The sequence below is a fragment of the Eptesicus fuscus genome, chromosome 5 (assembly GCF_027574615.1).
Source record: "Eptesicus fuscus isolate TK198812 chromosome 5, DD_ASM_mEF_20220401, whole genome shotgun sequence".
In the NCBI taxonomy this organism is placed as follows: domain Eukaryota; kingdom Metazoa; phylum Chordata; class Mammalia; order Chiroptera; family Vespertilionidae; genus Eptesicus; species Eptesicus fuscus.
Window position 1 is genome coordinate 28,755,339 of NC_072477.1, and position 20,613 is coordinate 28,775,951.

Here is a 20,613-nt window from a genome sequence, read left to right on the forward strand (position 1 = left end):
ACCACAGTGGTAATAGTCCTGTGGTGTGACTTTATGTAGCAGGTTTAACATGTGAAGGCTGATGTTCACATCTGCACTAAACCACACCCCAGCTGTGTGCATTTGTTTACTCGAGGTGACTGGTGAATGCATGCATTTACTAGGCCTATTCAGTGTTCATTTAAAATTATACTAATACATATAAAAAACTTTTCTGTGAAATTAAACTTTTCATACATACTTAATTTTAATTACACAAAAATGCCTACATTACTAAAAACAGGTAAACTAAGTTGTCAATTTTTTAACATATACATTCCAAAAACCTGCTTTATTATATAACAGACTTTTGGCTTTAACAGACACCCCCTTGCCTGAATTAGCCCATTATATCAAGGTTTTACTATAATATAAACTGGGAGAAAGGTTTATAAAGATGTGTTTCAGGAACCTGTCATTGCTTCCACCCCTCCTTTTTAAAAAATTAAATATTTTGGTGGAAGACTTGATGCTCAAGTTTATGGTTGATATGAATTTGGGAGCTAAGTTAATATCTTTGAAGTAGTAAATTCTTTTTTTCTTAATTTAAAATCTTTATTGTTAAAGTATTACATAAGTCTTCTTTTCTCCCCATTGACTTCTCCCAGCCGCTCCCACCACCTAGCACATGCCCTCACACCCATACTGTCTGTGTACATTGGTTATGCTCATACACATGCATAATAGTCTTTTGGTTGATCTCTTACCTCTCCTCACCGCCCCACACCCCCACTACCCGCCTTCCCTCTTAGGTTGGATGATCTGTTCGATGCTTCTATGACTCTGGGTCTATTTTTGTCCATCAGTTTATGTTGTTCATTATATTCCACAAATGAGTGAGATCATGTGATATTTATCTTTCTCCGACTGGCTTATTTCACTTAGCATAATGCTCTCCAGTTTCATCCATGCTGTTGCAAATGGTAAGATTTCCTTCTTTTTTACAGCAGCGTAGTATTCCATTGTGTAGATGTACTACTGTTTTTTAATCCACTCATCTGCTGATGGGCACTTAAGCTGTTTCCAAATCTTAGCTATGGTAAATTGTGCTGCTATGAACATGGGGATGCATATAGCCTTTCTGATTGGTGTTTCTGATTTCTTGGCATTACTGGGTCAAATGGGAGTTCCATTTTTAATTTTTCTGAGGAAACTCCATACTCTTTTTCACAGTGGCTGCACGAATCTGCATTTCTACCAGCAGTGCACCAGGGTTCCTTTTTCTCTGCATCCTAGCTAGCACTTGTTGTTCGTTGAATTGTTGATGATAGCCATTCTGACAGGTGTGAGATGGTACTGCATTGTCATTTTGATTTGCATCTCTCAGTTGATTAGTGACTTTGAGCATGTTTTCATATGTCTCTTGGCATTCTGTATGTCCTCTTTTGAAAAGTATCTATTTAGGTCCTTTGCCCATTTTTTAAATTGTATTATTTATCTTCCTTTTGTTAAGTTCCCTGTAAATGTTGGAGATTAAACCTTTATCGGTGATAACATTGGCAAATATGTTCTCCCATGCAGTGGGCTTTCTTGTTTTGTTGATGGTTTCTATTGCTGTACAAAAGCTTTTTATTTTGATGTAGTCCCATTTATTTATTTTCTCCTTAGTTTCCATTGTCCTACCAGCTGTATAAGTGAAGAAATTACTTCAGCATATGTCAGATTTTGTTGCCTGTGGATTCCTCTAATATTTTTATGGTTTCCCGTCTTATGTTTAAGTCCTTTATCCATTTTGAATTTTTATTTTTGTGTATGGTGTAAGTTGGTCTAGTTTCCTTTTTTTTTTTTTTTGCATGTATCTGTCCAATTTTCCCAACACCATTTATTGACGAGACTGTCTTGACTCCACTGTATGTTCTTGCCTCCTTTGTCAAATATTAATTGAGCATAGTGGTTTGGGTCGATTTCTGGGTTCTTTGTTCTGTTCCATTGGTCTATATGTCTGTTCTTGTGCCAGTACCAGGCAGTTTTGAGAACAGTGGCTTTGTAATACAGCTTGATATCTGATATTGAGATCCCTTCTACTTTGTTCTTTCTCAGTATTGCTGCAGCTATTTGGGGTCTTTTCTTATTCCATATGAATTTTTGGAGAGTTCTAGGTCTGTGAAATATGCTATTGGTATTTTAATGGGGATTGCATTGAATCTATAGATTGCTTTGGTAGTATGGACATTTTAATGATGTTGATTCTACCAATCCATGAACACAGTATGTTCTTCCATTTGTTAATGCCTTCCTCTATCTCTTTTTTTCAATGTCCTGTTATTTTCTGGGTACAGCTATTTTACTTCCTTAGTTAAGTTTATTCCTAGGTATCTTATTTATTTATTTATTTTTTGCAATGGTAAATGGGATTGTTGTTTTTTTTTAATTTTTCTTTCTGTGCGTTCATTATTGGTGTATCAAAAAGCAATGGGGGGATATGGACACATGTAATACCTTAATCAATAAAAAAAGAAAAAGAAAAAAAAGCCATAGATTTCTGGGTGTTAATTTTGTATCCTGCTACATTGCCAAATTCATTTATTAAGTCTGGTAGCTTTTTGATGGAGTCTTTAGCGTTTTCTATGTAAAATATCATGTTATCTGTGAATAATGACAGTTTTGCTTCTTCTTTTCCAATTTGGATGCATTTTATTTCTTCTTCTTGTTTGATTGCTATGGCTAGCACTTCCAGTACTATGTTGAACAGGCGTGGTGAAAGTGGGCATCCCTGTCTTGTTCCTGTTCTTAGGGGAAATGGTTTTAGTTTTTGCCCATTGAATACGATATTGGCTGTAGGTTTGTCATATAAGACTTTTATTATGTTGTATGATACCTGTATTCCTACTTTGCTGAGAGTTTTATCAGGAAAGGGTGTTGGATTTTGTCAAATGCCTTTTCTGCATCAATGGATATGATTATGTGATTTTTGTCTCTCAATTTGTTTATGTGATGTATCACATTTATTGATTTGCCGATATTGTACCAGCCTTGCATCCCAGGAATAAATCCCACTTGGTCATTGTGTATGATCTTCTTAATATAATGCTGGATTTGATTTGTTAGAATTTTGTGGAGGATTTTAGCATCTATGTTCATCAGGGATATTGGCCTGTAATTCTCTTTTTTTGTAGTGTCTTTATCTGGTTTTGTGATTAGGGTAATGCTGGCTTCATAGAAAGAGCTTGGAAATGCCTTCTTCTTGAATTTTTTGGAATGGTCTGAGAAGGATTGGTTTTAGTTCTTCTTGAATGTTTGGTAAAATTCCTCTGTGAAGCTGTCCAGTCCAGGGCTTTTGTTTGCTGGAAGTTTTTTGATTACTGTTTCAATTTCATTATAGTTATTGGCCTATTCATGTTTTTTTATTCTTCCTGATTGAGTTTTGGAAGCTTGTATATTTCCAGGAATATGTCCATTTCATCTAGTTTGTCCAGTTTGTTGGAGTAGAGTTTTTCATAATATTTTTTTATTATCCTTTGTACTAGGTGTACCGGTCAATAATACGGATTTTGTAATAAAAGAAAACACGATAATTTCAAGAGAAACATCGTAAGTGTTTTATTCAAAGTAATGTCCATCACTAGCTACACATTTCTCCCATCTTTCAGTGGATATCGTTCCAATAGAATTTTTCTTGTTTTGAGGCAAACCATTCAGAGACCCAATTTTCCACTTATTCGTACGTTTTGAAGTGCTGCTCAGAAAGTGCGTGTGCCATCAATCAGAAGAAGTGGTAATCTGAAGGAGCAAGGTCTGGTGAATACAGAGGTGGGTTAATACTTCCCAGGCAAGATCTTTTAACGTGTCTTTAACTGGTTTTGAAGTGTGTGATGGTGCGTTATCATGAAGCAAAATTACTTTGCCGTGTCTTCTGGCACATTCTGGTCGTTTTATGAACAAAGCATGGTTCAAATTGATTATTTGTTGTCGGTAGCGATCAGTATTAATGGTTTCACCTGGTTTTAGAAACTGATAATACACCACACCTTCCTGATTCCACCAAATGCAGAGCATTGTCTTCTTTCTGAAGCGATTTGGCCTTGCAGTCAATGTTGATGGTTGACCTGGATCAACCCATGATTTTGTGCGTTTGGGATTCTCAAAATAAATCCACTCTTCATTGTCAGTCACAATTTGATGCAAAAAAGACTTTCTTTCCTGCCATTGAAGCAACATTTTACTGATGACTTTTTGGTTTTCTATTTGTCTTTCATTCAGTTGATGTGGCACCCATTTTCCTTCCTTTAACATCTTTCCCATTGCTTGTAAACGATTGGAAATTGTTTGCTGAGCAATGTTTAATCTTTCTGCAAGTTGTTTTTGAGTTTGACATGCATCTTCATCCAATAATGCTTGTAATTGTTGGTCTTCAAACTTTTTCAATTGACCTGGACGTTCTTTGTCTTTCACATCGGAATAATCACTTTTAAAGCGTTTAAACCAGGGTTTACAAGTATCTTGAGATGGTGTATGTTCACCATAAGCTTCCTGAAGTATACGATAACTTTTTCTTCAAAATGAAGTAATGAATTAAAACTTCCCACAAATGCTCTTTTTATGGCACGAAATTCGACATTTTTCAGTGTAAAAATATCTATGATGTTAACACCTTCAGCAAATTTGACATATGAAGTTTTGAAGCTTGCTGTCAATACAACAAAATAGCATACATATCAAATTGCATATATATCAACATATTTGTAACTCCATCTATTGAAAAAAATTCACATTAGTAACCAGTACACCCAGTGTCTCTGTGGGGTCGGTTGTTACTCATCTCTCTCATTTCTGACTTTGTTTATTTGGGTCCTCTCTCTTTGTTTGTTGGTGAGGCTGGCTAGAGCTTTATCAATCTTATTTATCCTTTCAAAGAACCAGCTCTTGGTTTTATTGATCTTTTGTATTGTGTGTTTGTTTGTTTTTTGTCTCTATGTCATTTATTTCTGCTCTGATCTTTATTATTTCATTCCTTCTGCTTACTCTGGGCTTTTCTTATTGCTTTCTTTCTAATTCTTTAAATTGTAGGGTTAGATAATTTATTACAATTTTTTCTTTTTTTTTTCTTTTTTGAGGTAGGCCTGTAGAACTATGAACTTTAAGTTACCAAAGACTTAAAACTGGTTAGGCATATATAATTATCATTGAAAAAGCTTTATCATATACCTTTCATTTTAGTTATATTTATTTTGCCTTAACAACTTAGAGATTTTAAAGGCAATTATTACTACCCAAGGCATTTTCTTGGCAAATTTTGTAACAGGAATTACTCACTGGCCTTCAGTGGCTTTAATATAAAAGTACTATTTTATTTTTTTTACAAAAATGGGAATGGCCCCCCACTAGTATTTCTGTAACCTGCTGGAGGGCACTTCTGCCGATCTGGTCCTCCTAGGAAAAGAACTTGGGGGGTTTCAAAGATTTTATTTCCTATATATTTTTCTTAATGAGTAGACTAACAATATGAAATCTTGCATATAAGAACAGATCTTAAAAACAAAAACAGAATATCCCTTACAGTAAATGAATGAGTACTCACAAAAGGGTGGGCTGGAACATTAGCCTGAGAATCTTATCACACTAACCCAGCATAGCAAATGGGTTCTGAGTGGCACAAAGCCCAAACAGCAGAGACAGAGGATTCCCTATGTTCATAAAATGGTGAAGCACAAACTAAGTCCTCCAAAGATAAGGAAGCAAGCAAAGATCATCAGTAACCAAGTTACATCATGGACAAACAAGAACTTTCACTAGCTAAGTGTTTCCAGTGTCTGGTGCCATGAGAGAGAGAGCAGGAAGGGTCCCCAAGAATACTTGGCAGCTTAAGATTGAAGTTCCTGCAGTCCCTGCCACAAGTAGCTGGGTCCCCCAAAGTGAGATGTGCCCCATATTTAAACAAATTAAACCAAAGACACAAAACAATCAACAGAGACACTCTATGTACCATATTTACAGGCGCACACAACCCACAGACAAGAGCTTCATACCATGCTCCTTGTCTGTCCAGCCACAGAAACCTCAGAATGCCCTGCGTTTAAAACCAACCAAAGCAGAGTGATGTCTCTCATCCCAGAGTGGATCAGACTAAGGGCTCGGAGATGAGGCAAGGACTGCTGGAAGTCCCTTGCCACCTGGAGCTGATCAGCCTCACCCAGACAAGAGACAGTAAAGTGCCTCCTATGCCATTCACCATACTACCATATACAGTACATGCTTCCTTACAAGGAAGCCCACATGAGAGGCAGCAAGTATTTCTCGTGCCACACAAACACACTTGATTCCTCCTACAAAAACGCTTGATTCAACTTGGGTCTCAGGTGAGACGACGGGGATTGCTAAGGCTGCGGCTAGAACTCAAAACAGGAAAATTCCTGGCAGCGCTGAAAATAAGAGTCCAGGCCTCAGCCCCAGGAGCCCCCAGTCCAGGCAGCAAGCAGGATCCCCGGTACTCACCCCAGAGGATTCTCTTGCTTACATCCCTTTGTGGTTGCCAGAATATGTAACCAGACAATTAATGGGTCCGTGCTGCCTGTCACTACTTGAGCCAATTAAGCAGAGACAGGGTTGAATCATATATGAGTGTTTATTCCCATACTGCCAGCAGAATGGGAGAGCAGCAGATCATCCACAAAAATCTGTTCTCCAAGTAGTAAATTCTTAAAATTCTCTGGGTAATTTTCTAAACTTGAGGTTGTAATGAAAAAAGACAAATGATATATTGTCTTGTGTATGATAATTTTCCTCTGTATATGTTTATCCTCTTTGGAAAAGATAGATGCCAATGAGTTTTTAATTATATTTTGGCTTAGAAGTGATCTAGTATTAAATTTAAGCTAACTTTGTACCAGTCAGCACAACTTAGCCAGAAGGATGTTCTTGTTTATTAAATTTAGAAAAGAAGTGGTCAAATAGAAGTTAAGCCCTGAATCCTCTGCCTGAGTTTCAGGAGATAATAAGTCAATGAGTTATACCTTCCTCCACATCTCCCCAATCCCTACCCTCTCCCTACTTCTGAAGTAGTAGCCTTGGGGAAAAAGACCCATGAGAAGCTGGCTGTGCTCTGATAAACAGGAGTTTGAAAATTCAGGAGATGTCTGAGCCCTGGGCACTAATTGGAAGGAAACACCCAGAGATGTCTGAAGGCCCAACTCTACCTCCCTGGGTCCTCCAGAATGAAAATCAAGAGGCCTGCTAAGCTGAACCATGGTTTAGATGGCGTAATTAAAATCATGACATTCTAAGCCAACTCCATCCAGAGGAGAAGAACCCTGGAGCATCTTCTACTCTTGGGCCAATATTGTGTGGGCCCATGCTCCTAATAAGTGGGCTACTTTTCTTTTATAAAATTTCCAGTGCTAAAAATTGTTTAATTTTGTTGAGTCATGCCAGGAATGGTCTTTTGAGTCAGCAAGGACCCATATCTGGAAATGTTGAAACAGAAGCTACGTGGTCCCTTGCTAGTTGATGTTATAGAGGGAGTTCCTAAGCAGGGTACAGGGCAGGAAGGCTTTAGGAAGAGGGGGACTTTGAACATCCCTTTGGGATGGTACCTACAATATGCAAATTCCCAACTTGCCATTTATAGCCTCCACTGTCTAGTTAGGACCTTGGACTTTAGCATCAGAAATATCTGGGTTTTAATTTCAGCTCTGCTGCTTAATTTGGAAACATTAAACATGTAGTTCACCTTTCTGTGCCTCAGTTTTCTCTTCTGTAAAATGGGGATGGATGCCAACAGTTGACTCTTCAGAGACAACTTTAAAAAACTGTTAATCAAGCACAGGCTTATTAGACTGAATCAAGTTTATTTTACTTTACTACAGTAACGGAAAGATCACTACTTGGCAAAGACTACAGCATCTCAGAAGGGGGAAGTCAAGAGAGGGTATTTATAGGGCTTTAGGGCTGCATGATTTTAAGATGGGTCTTGAAAGGCAGGAGAGGTTGGGATTGGGCAGAGGTTGGGATTGGACAATAGCTTTGGATTGGTGGGTACTGAGGCAAGAGCCTTAAAGTGAGTTATTTCAGGTGTTTCACTGTCTTATCTTCCAATAGAAGCTATTTTAGCAACAAATGGCTAAACTATTTTTGCCTGATGCTAGTATTATTTCCAGGGATAGGAAATATGTTGGTTTTAGTTAATATCTCCTAAGGTTGTTATGAAAATTAAATAAAATAATGGACAAAAGCACATAAAGCTTCTAGTAGGTATTCAGCAAATGTTGGTCAATAGTAACAATTATTGTCCACTCCTTTACAGTCCCTATATTACTTATGGCCAAAGGAAACCTTATATGTCATATTTGGAGTTTCTTCTCTTAATTTATGGTGTTCTAGAGAAATACAAAACTTCAAAACTGCTCAATGTTCTTTCCTCCACGCTGTTTTCTCAGACCTCAGTAGGGAGAGATTTTGTCTTCTGAACTGTATCTTACTGTGGAGCTCTCCTCTGTGACACTCATGGCATTCTACTTTCTACCTATGAAAGTTACATGCATAGAGATATTTTTCCTGTTAGGCTTTGAGATCGTGAGCCCTGCCCCCCAGTCTCCCAGAGTTCTCAGCCCAGAGCCTCCTCCAGGTAGTGGTGTTCTAAATGCTTGCTGATTTAATAAACCTAATTCATTACTGACCAAACATAAAATGGAAGACCTTAGATAAGAGCTGAAGCTTAAGACAAAGTCTGGGTCTTCTTGCATACTTTGCACACAATAGGTGTGTGCCTTGAGCTATCTGTAAATGTGACTGGTGGTGCAAGGAATGATACCATGTAAGACAGATGTATGTGGAAGTAGCCAATAGGCAGAGAATGTCAAACAGAAAGTGATGGTGAGAGAATCCAAAGAGCTAGTACTTAGGGTCAGAGATTTGGGCAAAAAAAGACAATTTCAAACATGAATCATTGACTATAACTCATGGCTAAAGATCTAAGGAAAGATCTATGAAATGATCCTGTTTCCCTTAGAGCTTTGTTTGTTAGGTTTCCACATTTATCAACATTTCCCTTCTTGAGATCCATCTGACAGGCTATACAATATTTTTAAGGTAACCTTGGAAATAGAGACCTAATTTTTTAAGTTAGAAACTAATTATGTTAATTTAACATTTATTAAAGCTCCCATATATAATTTATTAATATTTTAATGAAAAAAACTGTCACATTGTTTTATAGTAATAGCTACCATTTTATAAATGCGGTGCTTTATTATACACTAGAGGCCCAGTGCATTAATTTGTTCAGGGGTGAGGTCCGGCCAGCCCAGCCCCAATCAGGTTGGATTGGGGCTGAGCCTGTCAGGAGGAGGAGACAGCAGGAGATTGGCTGGCTGGCCCACCCTGATTGGGGCCGATCAGGGCCCAGCCAGCTGGGGTGAGGGGCCGTGGGCGATTGACCAGTGGGCCCCACCCCCGATTGGGATGTGGGACTGATTGCGGGCAGGGCTGGCCATGGGGAGAGGCCGTGGGAGGTTGGCCAGCCAGCCCCACCCATGATTGGTGTGGGGGGACTGATCGGAGGTGGCATTCTGGTTGATGGCTTTTTATTTTTTATATATATAGACTAGAGGCTCGGTGCATGAAATTTGTGCATGGGGTGAGGGGGGATGTCCCTCAGCCCAGCCTGCACCCTCTCCAATCTGGGACCCCTCGAGGGATGTCCAACTGCTGGTTTAGGGGCATGAACTCCAGTCATTAGGAAAATCACACAGAATGTCCTTGACATATAAACAGTGTGGTTTTATGAGTTGTTTTAATAATAGACATTCCTTTAAATAATATCTGCTTACATACAATACAGCTGGTACTAAGTGAATTCAGAATGTTAATATCACAAAATCATAGAAGGTTGTAGTGGAAATAACCTTGAATTGTCTAGTCCAAACTTTTATAAATATTGAAATTCCCTTTTAAAAGATTTTGAATGCTTTTTGTCCTAAGAAGCTTAACAAACTTTTGAGGCAACCCATTTTCTGTGAAAGGACTTGAGGACTCCAGCAGCAGGCAAGCGGCGTGGCTGCCACCCCCCAGGACTGGGGGACTCTGGCAGGGCTGAGGGGACTGGGCACCGCCATCTTGTGGCTATGGGTGCCGCCATCTTAGTGATTTGCATATTCCCTCTTTATTAGATAGGACTAGAGACCAGGTGCATGAAATTCATGCATGGGGGGTGTCCCTCAGCCTAGCCTGCACCCTCTCCAATCTGGGATCCCTCTCACAATCCAGGACCACTGACTCCTAACCACTTGCCTGCCTGCCTGCCTGATTACCCTTAACCGCTTCTGTCTGCCAGCCTGATCACCCCCTACCCCTCCCCTGCCGGTCTGATTGATGCCTAACTGCTTCCCTGCCAGCCTGATCACCCCCAACTGCCCTCCTTTGCCGGCCCAATCACCCACAACTGCCCTCCCCTGATGGCCTGATTGCCCCCAACTGCCCTCCCCTGCCACGACCAGCCTCCTCTGCCCAGACCTGCCTCCTCCATGTGAAGTGGTGGAACCGCTGAGACTGGCCTCCTCCGTATCACGCAGAGCCGCAGGACCCCCAGGCCTCACCACGTTGAGTGGCCACTGGGACCCGCCTCCGCTGTGTGCACAGCCATCTTGTGACAGCCATCTTGTGACGGCCATCTCGTGACGGCTATCTTGTGATGGCCATCTTGTGGCGATGTGAGGGCATGACAGCACCTAGACCAGTGGTCGGCAAACCATGGCTCGCGAGCCACATGCGGCTCTTTGGCCCCTTGAGTGTGGCTCTTCCACAAAATACCACGGCCTGGGCGAGTCTATTTTGAAGAAGTGGCATTAGAAGAAGTTTAAGTTTAAAAAATTTGGCTCTCAAAAGAAATTTTAATCATGGTACTGTTGATATTTGGCTCTGTTGACTAATGAGTTTTCCGACCACTGACCTAGGCTATTATTGGTATAGATAGATTAGTTCATGTAACCTTCATAAGAACACTATAAGTTTATTATTTTTACCCCCATTTTCCATGGGAGCAAACCAAGGTTCAGGAGGTTAAATTACTTGCGTAGTGTCTCTTAGCTACCAAATGGTAGAGCCAAAATTTGAACTTAGGGTGGTTTCATTCCAAAGTCATATTTTTAACTACAAAAGTGATTGAATAAGGCTCTCATCTAAAAGCAAGATATTTTACTACATGAAACTCATTGTGCGGGGTCAGGGAAGACATTGTAGAAGTGATAGTATATGACTATTATATGAAAAGTTATATAAGTTTTTCTAAGAAACTTACATTGATTTAATTCTTCATCCATGTATTCATATATATAAACTCAACTAATTATAAATATGAATAAAAATACACATTTCTATCAAATTTTCTCAATAGTCCTTAGCCATATCAGGTTTACTCTCACATGTGCATCATGGTTACAAGAAATATGTATTTATTAATAAGTGAAGGGGGAAGAGACTGATTAGTCAAGGAATACCAAAGACTCAATGTTTATTACTTTATATTTGTATAAAGGGGCTCTTCAACCCTTGAGTGGGCTCTAGAGTTTATATGTAATTTTTTAAATAGTTGTTTTATTTTTCCTACATAAAGTCAAGCATAGCCAATATGTTCATATAGAAACCTATGAAAATGGTCAAGCGTGCACAAAAACTAACCATTGACTTTGTATTTCAAGTTAAAACAGGTTACTGTTTAGCTTTTCAAATAGTTCTCCCAGCTCTAGAATCATAAAATAGAGTATCTTTCGTCAGTCACTTTAGCTGCCTCTTCTTCACAAATTGACTGGGACTCTGACCAAATTAACATCATTTTGACTGATGATATTTTTGATGTTCTTTCCACTTTTCTCTCTTTCCTTTTTAAACGGTGGGGAGGAAGCACGTGTGTCTGGCAGGTGCTGCTGCCACCCAGGATGCATTGCTTCCAGCCCGGTCCTGCTGTCTGGTCTTCGGCCTGCTGTCAGCCCTCTTGAGTAAGTTTCTCTTCAACAGCGTGTTTGCACACCTGTTTCTTGCCAGTCCAGGCAGAGTGCAAGCTGTTGGGGAGTAATTCTCTTGCTACTGTCCCTGCTTCCCCCGGTTGTTCATCTCATAGACTTTTGGAGCAGGAGGAGGGCTTAGCGATCACCTGGTTTCCTTTTTCATTTTACTGATTTGGAAACTGAGGCCCAGGTAGGCCTGTGGGTCCCAAAATATGGTCCTGGGACCAGCAGCATCAGCCTCCTCTGGGAACTTTTTGGATATGCAAATCCTCAGGCCCCACTCACACCTATAGAATCTGAAAGTGGGGGTGAGGCCCAGCAATCTGCATTCTAACTAGCCCTCCAGAGGATTGCTTCACGCTGTAGTGTAAGAAACACTGGCTAACAATCACGGGATGGGAAGTACAGCAGAGGGGATATAGTCAATTACATTCTAACTATATGTGGTGCCAGGTGGGTAGAAGACTTACCCAGGTGATCACTTTGTGAGTTACATAAATGTCTAATCACTGTGTTGTACACCTAAAATTAATATAGTATTGTATGTCAACTGTAATTAAAAAAACACACAAGACACTGGTTTGAGCTATTTTGCCAAGGTCATGTGGCTATCAGCAGGACACAACCCCAGATTCCTTGACACCCAGTTCAGAGGTCTTTCTGCTCCGTGGCTCTGCTCCTGCCCCTTCCTGAGCTTACATTCACAGCAATTTTTTCTCTTGGTGTCTTTTGCAAGTTGGCATTTCTTCACTTCGTTTTAATGAGGTCCAGCCTAGCTGCCCACCCCCCGGCAACCCCCACACCTGCCTCAGCTTGCTGAAAGATCTAAGTTCAGGTAATTATATGAATTTCATGTCTGGGGATTTTAATAACAGTTTCTTCACACTGAAGTTTTAATTTGACCATGAATTCTTATCCTGAGCAGAGATATTGTTAGTTCTCCTGGTTCATAGATTTTTCTTTGCTTTTCAAGCCGAGTTCAGCAGCTGAGCAGAGGCATTTTCTTTCACTCTTCTGAGGAGATGAGAAAGGCTCATGCCCTTTCATGAGCAATTTTCCTTTTCTAGTGACAGTTTTTATCCTATTCTGACAAAACCGCACAGCAAGATTTTCCCTTTCAACTTCAGTCTCAAAGAGCCAGCTTCAGTGTGTCTCACTAACCACCTCCCCCATGTTGAAGGAACAAGGCCTTGTAAGCTTCTGAGGCTCTCCCTCTGCCTCCACAGACCCCAGGCAGGACAGACACCCCTGACTGACCCTCCTCCACTGTTCTCCAGGGATATCCTCCACGTGGCTGAGCTTCCATGTGGCGTCCACTTTTGTTTAATCTCCCTTCTCTCCACCTGCGTTTCCTCTGGGCTTCCATCCTTGGGCTAGAAGCCCGCTGTGGTCATAAGACCCCAGTAGGAAGCTTTGTGTTTTTATGGCTTTTTTCTTCCATGAAAAAAGTTTGCATGAGAGCTGAAAGGCACTGAATGAACTCAACTAGTCTTTTGCCTGGTGCAAGGTTTATTCTAGGCCCAGAAAAGCCTGAGAGCCTTGGAACATTTTCTTTTCTTTCCCTTCTCGTTCTCCTTCTCCTTTCCAGGGAGCTCTTTCCATCTGGACCTTGTCCAGGTTGTTAGCTCAGGCCACACCAGCCCGGGGTTCTGGGGAGAACTCTGGAATGAGGTGTACTCCAGGGAGGCCCTGAATCCAGAGGGGCCTGGATTTGACCTGGCTGCCAAGGGCACCTTATATGAGGCTGGCTCTGGGAACTGACCAGAACCAGATGAGGTGAAGATTTCAGGAAATTTCTTCTGGGTATTTGGAGCCATGACAGTTGTCTACTTGAGGTTAAATTTTTCAATACTGAAAATTATACATGTTAATATTTGTTTGATGCCTCTGTGCTTGGGTTTAAATGAGCACATCTTTGCATGATGGTTCTGTTTACATAAGAAGCTGTTGTGGAGTCCCTTTTGATATATAAAGAATGACAGAAAAAATAATAAATACTATAGCTATGGAGTACATGTGGTGGGTTCCCATAGTAGGCATTTTATAAATATTGCCACTAATTCTTCTAGCTAACTGGCAAGGTGAATACTATGAGTTTCATTGTCCCAGTGAGGAAACAGAGTCTGAGATTAAAGCAATGCTCAAAGTAAAACCCTTACTAAGTGTGAAAATTTAGTTGTCTTTTTTTTCTGTGAGGGTTTAGTGTAGTGGTTAAGTACATCAACTCTGAAGTCAAACTGCCAAGTACAAATCCTAGCTCTGCCACTTGTATTATAAGACCTACCTATACTCTATCTCCCTGTACCTCAGTTTTCCTATCTGTAAGGTGGGCATAATAATGTCATGTAGTTCATAAGACTGACATAAGATTCAAAGAATTGGTATACATTATGTACTTTAAAAGTGTCTGGCATAAAGTAATCACTATATGTATGTCAGCTATTTAAGAAAACGCAAGGCTGATAAAAAGTGCTGTTTCACGTTGTTTGCCAAATGATCTAATCCTTTAATGTAGATTTTCCACCTGTCTAATACTCATTTTTCTGGCTCTTTTCAGGGCTAGGTAATAAAACAATTCAGTGCTTAGTCAGACAAGCTAGGAGGGGATATGTAATTTTTACTTAGAACAAATGAACCATTTATCACTCCTTTGGCCCCCTGTCCTCCTCTCCCAACCCTGTCAGACTGCACCTTTATAGCTCACGTGGCTGCAAATCACACAGCAGCCAGTGCTGAGTCCCATTTGCAGTACAAACAGACTGCCAGGATGGAAGAAATGGGCTTAATTAGTAAGAGACAGTCAAGGTAAAGCTTTACAAAAGAGCTAACTGCGCTGTGTTAAAGAGAAGAAATATGATGAAAGCCACCATTACCAGGGCCAGAATGATGCATATATTTCCTTAGCCTTTGCCTGCCATATCACATCTACTTAGATGTCCCAGCCCCAATTTCAGAGGGAGTTCAAAGCTGAGGTTTCCTAGGAGCCTATGCTATCAGATCTTTATCAACTCTGGCCAATTAACAACTTTGGGGAAATATAACTGAAGAAAACAGGCATCCATTTTCCAGAGCTGTATGTGAGAAACAGACATTGACATACTCAATCCCAAACACAATTAGAGATTTCTAATTCTCAGCCTGGAGATAGAGCACTATGGGACCATAACCTTAACTGAGCGATGAATGTGGATGGTGAGATAGAAACAACCAAACAGAGGCAGCAACAGCTCATGAAGGCTGGGAATTGACCAGGTTGCTGAGTAAAAGGGGAAGGGCAATGGAATGTGCAATAGAATCAGAAATCTCAGTTCCAATGTTGGCATTGTCATTCGCCAGTTTTTTGATATTGGGTGACTCTCTACAGCTGTGGGCTGAATGTTTTAAGGTCTTACATATTTTTCTTATTAATCTCACATATACATTAAGTTCCATCCAAGGGCTTTAAGGAAGAGACAGAGAATCTTCTCTAACAAATTGTTAAAGACTCCAGAGAGGCTGGTTGGAGATGACTTAATTGGCATTTTTGCTTCTGTTTAATTCACATATCCCACCCAGCAGTGGATAGGCATCTTAGAATTTGTGGCTATTCCAGAAACGATTTTCAAACTATAATTAGGTGGTTATTAACCATTCCCTGGCTTTATTTATGGTCATTGGCAAGGCTTGCTTTTTGTTCCTAGGATTAATGATCTATCTGGAAGTTTTGGGAAAATTCTTTGATCAAACTCAATGAGTCGACTTTATTCTGAGCATTCTGCATGTTGTTATGCTTCTTGAGGGTAAGTGGAACTTGCTAAAATATTTGAAATTATATGTAAACTGAGCAAACTTGGTCATTCATTCATTCACAAATATTTAATGATTCCTGAGTATGTTCCATACGCTGCAGTAGGTGCTCCAGAGATGACATTGACCAAGCAAACCCTGCCCTGACACAGTCAAAAATCTACGTGTGACAACTAGTTCCATATGCATTTACAACAGGATGGGATACGTTTCGTGGAGGAAGCATGGCAGAGGCTGTCTCTCACCTTATCTGTCTGCTTTTCTACATTTCTCAGCCCCTTGTATTTGGCAGGGTTATGTCATTAATTTTGATCAAAGGCATGTGAGTAGAAGTGATTGTCGCTTTCATCCTAGGCATACTTTCTCCATGCTCACTTTTACCTGGCCTGGAAGACTTTGGAGGCCACACATTCCACAGAACATAGCTATAAGAGGGTGGCCCAGTCTGCTTCAGACTGTGATGTGAATGAGAAATAAATGTTTAATGTCTATGTCAGAAAAGACAAAGGAAGACTGTGGTAATATTCCAGATTAAAAAAGAAGGAACTAAATGCAATATTGCCTCTAGAATGGATGTACTAGAAAAGGATATAGTTAGATCAACTAATAAAATTTGGATATTAATGTTAGATTTGATTATTAAAAGTTTTGTATTAAAGTAAACTTGTGAAGATGACAGTTGTACTATGGTTATATAAGAGACCTCTTTATTCTTAGGAAATATCCACTGAAGTACTTAGGGGTAAAGGGCCATAATTTATGTAACTTACCCTCACATACTGATGCAAATGGAAGTAAAATATTAACAATAGGAAAATCTGAGTACATGGTATATGGATGCTCCTTGTACTATTGTTAGTTTTGCAATTTTTGGTAAGTTTTAAATCACTTCTAAATTAAATGTCAAGGAAATACATGTGATTAAGTCACTAAGGTGTTGGGGTTTACTATTGCCACAGCATAGTCCATACTTTCTTGACGGAATTGGGAATTTATTGCAGGCTAGCAAGTTAATTTAGTGGATGAGGGAAGAGTTGCTAGAGGAAGATGGTTTGAAAAATAAGTAGGAATTAGCCAAGTGAAGAGGGAGGAGTATTCCAAGCAGAGAAACTATATGAAAGCCAGCAGTGAGAGAGTGTACAGTGCATTCATGGGACAGAAAGAATTCAACATGGCTGGGACATAGAGTTTGGAGAGGAAAGCGGTGAGAAATGAAGCTGGAGATGTAGACGGCCAGGTCCCTAAGGGCCATATAAGTATGTTAAGGCATTTGGACTTTATACTAAGGGCAACACAAAACCATGAAGGGTTTCAAGCATTTTAAAACGGATTGGTAAGGAAGAAGGCTACCTCAGAAAAGGTCAATGGGGTAGTGGCCATAGGGATGGAGAGGTGTGGGAGATGTGAGGTTTGAAAGCCAGTGGGAGATAAAGTCTATTGATCTGGGTGATTGATGAGTGAGAAATGGGAAGAGTGAATAATTCCCTAATCTGGCTAGGGGAATCTGGTATATGTTGCTACCATTCCTCAAACTAAGAAACACAGAGAAAGGATCAGGTTTATCAAGAGAAAATAATTTCAGTTGGGAGCTCCAATGGAAAACTGGCCAGGAGGCAGCTGGATGAATGGGCAGGGAGCTCATAAAAGAGGTCAAGCTACAGATAGAGATGTGGGTGCTCTCAGCACCTTTATGGGAGTGGTAAGGTTACCAGGAAGAGGGCAGAATGGAGAAGAGGGCCCCAGGCAGAACCTGCATGGACAGTAGGAATATGAATGGGTAGAGGATTTGATACTAAGCCTGGGCTTCCACAGTGTCAGTATAGAGAGGCTATTGCCACACTTGTGACTCAGTTTCTCCTTTTGCAAATTGGTCCTATCTCATTGGAATAGTTAAGTTCTGTTCATCGATACTTAGGCAAGGGCTTAGATTCAACTAAGAAGATTCAAAATAGCATGTTTGTTTCTAATATACAAGGGATTTCTGCATGTTTAGTGATTAAAGTATTTTCTATAGTTGGTGAATGATCTGTTGACATTGCATTTTATAGATGGGGTCATGGGGTTCAAGAAGTTCTAAATGCTTTATTTCCTGCTTCTGAGTTTTGGCTGACAAGCCAGGAATGGGATGCCAAGATTTTGGCTTTTAGACTTAGTGTAATTCCAAATTAATTATTCAGAGGTCAGGACATGTTACATATGCCCTTTTTATATTCTTTTCTGGGTTTTAATCTTCTGGTTCAATTAGCCAGTGCTCTCCCTTTCACCGATGTGCTTTATGGATGACTCCATGGAAAGACAAATTTACAGTCAATCGACTGATCACCATCGTTCAGCTCCTGCCTCCTACTCATGTCTGCTTTTGGAAGCATTACTCACTCTTCCTCCCCAGGCTGGGCTAAGTGCCCGACCAACTTCCCGCATTCTGCTGACAAGGGCGGTTTCCTATGGTTCTCTCCCACCAGCCTATGAGCACCTTGAGGGCAAGGACAGGGTCAGACTTGCTCATCTTTCAATCTTCAGCATTATGAGCAAGGCTCATAGAAGACGTTCACCCTTAGGATTTTCCCAACTTAGCTGAAGTGGTTGATACAGGCTGGTTAGGGATTAGCTGGTTAGAACAACCATCTCCAAAGTGGGGTGCGCACATCTCAGAAGTTTTACAAGATGATCCATGGGGAACAAAAGAAATATTAGAATTTCTATTTAAGAATATAGCTATTATTTATCCCTTCACTTAATCTATTTTAATATGTTTTATAATATATTATAATAATATAGTAAACAAGGGGTCAGATGCATGAAATTGGTGCAAGAGTAGGCCAATTCCCAGCTCCCGGCACTGGCTTCCCTCTGGCGCCTGGGACCCGGGCTTCCCTTGCAGCCTGGTTTCATCCGGAAGGTCATCCAGAAGGATGTCCGGAAGGATGTCTGGTCTAATTAGCACATTATGCTTTTATTATTATAGATTATATATGTTCAATTGTATTTGCAGGTATGCATGTTGGGGCTTCATGTTCAAAATTTAAATTTGAATGTAGATGTAGGTTGTGGGTGACTCCTTAGTGAGTCTCATTGACTATTTCAAGGCTGCAGAATAGTTCAGCAATTCCACTTCTGGTTATATATTCAAAGGAAATGAAATAATTATCTTGAAAACATATCTGCACCCCTATGTTCATTGAAGCATTATTCACAATAGCTAAGACATTGAAACAACCTAAGTGTCCACTGATGGATGAGTGGGTAAAGAAAATGTGGAAAAACACACACACACATACACATGCACACACTAGAATAATATTCAGTCATAATAAAAGAATGCAATCCTGACATTTGTGACAACATGAATGAAACTTGAGGGTATTATGCTAAGTGCAAAAAGGCAGGCTGAGAATACTGAATGATCACACTTAAATGTAGAATCTAAAAGATCAAAACTCATAGAAACAGAGAGTAGATCAGTGGTTATCAGGGGTGGGGAATTGGGAGAAGTAGGGAAGGTGGTCAAGAGTATAAACTTCCCTATAAGATGAACAAATTCTGGGGTGTAATGTACTGCATGGTAACAATAGTTTACAGTATTGTTTTGTATATTGGAAAGATGCTGAGAGAATAGATCTGAAAAATTCTTATCACACCAAAAACAAAACAAACAAAACAAAACAAAAACAAAACCCTACAAAAAGTTAACTATGTGAGATGATGAATGTGTTTACCAACCTCATTGTAATAATTTTAAAATATATACATATATCAAATCATCATGTTGTATACTTTGACTTAACACAATTTTATATGTCAGTTATATCTCAGTAAAGCTGGGGAAAGGAAGCCTGTAGGCTTCTCCCCTTATTCCCAGGTAGCTTCCTTTCATGCAATTGTCAGCTTCCAGAGGTGGCCATTGAATCCAAACCCCTCTTCTCTGTTGGTTTCTCCTTTCCACAACCACACCATCCTGCACAGTGTTTGGTTTTGGCACAGAGTAATTTGGCCTTGCTAACAATTTGTTGGTTTTATCTTATAGGACACAGGTGGCTAGTCATCATTTATAAAGCTAAGCACACAGCAGACACCTAATTAATGGTGATGATGGTAATAATATAGTGATGATTGAACTAGATACCTTCTGTTTGTATTGTATCCTATAGGGACTGCTGTCTTCCATTGTTTGGATCAATGTCTCTGTACTAGTACTGGAAAGGTGATCATGTGTGTTGTGGAGATGAATATCAAGGTAAGCCAGCAGGTCCAATTGGCAGATATTGGTAGGATGGCTGAAAATGAATATTTCATGAGAAGGTAGGAGAAAAGAAGGGAAGGAGGTAGAAAATGAGAAATTTGGAAATTATGGATCTCCATGAATAATGGCTACTGCTTTTCACTTTATAGGTCATTTAAATCTCAAAACATCATCTCCCTCGGCCCCCTTCCCCCTGCCCGGCCAAGTATTGTCTTTATATTACAGATGACATAACTAGAGCCCAGAGAAGTTAAGTAACTTGCCCAAGATCATACACATAGGAAATGACAGAGCTAGGATTCAAACCAGGTCTGAGTGACTGAAACCCATCCTCTGAACTCACAATCCACACTGCAAGACTCAGCAGTTCCAGGTAGTTGGCTTGATCACATAGTCAGGAAGCCTTAGAGAGCACCTGCAGGCCTTCTTCCCACCTAAAATCAGAAAAAAATAGAACATGGTGCCCCTGTGACCACCTGTGACCATGAGCAGTTAAAGGCAAATTTTAGGATTTGCCTAGAGCAGGCAGAGCCGTAGGTAATTGCTTCACTGCTGTTCACAGGCCCTGCAGCCTGGCACTGCTTTCTTATGTCTCCTTTCAGAATGTTCTTTCTTGCTCAGAAGTATGTAGTG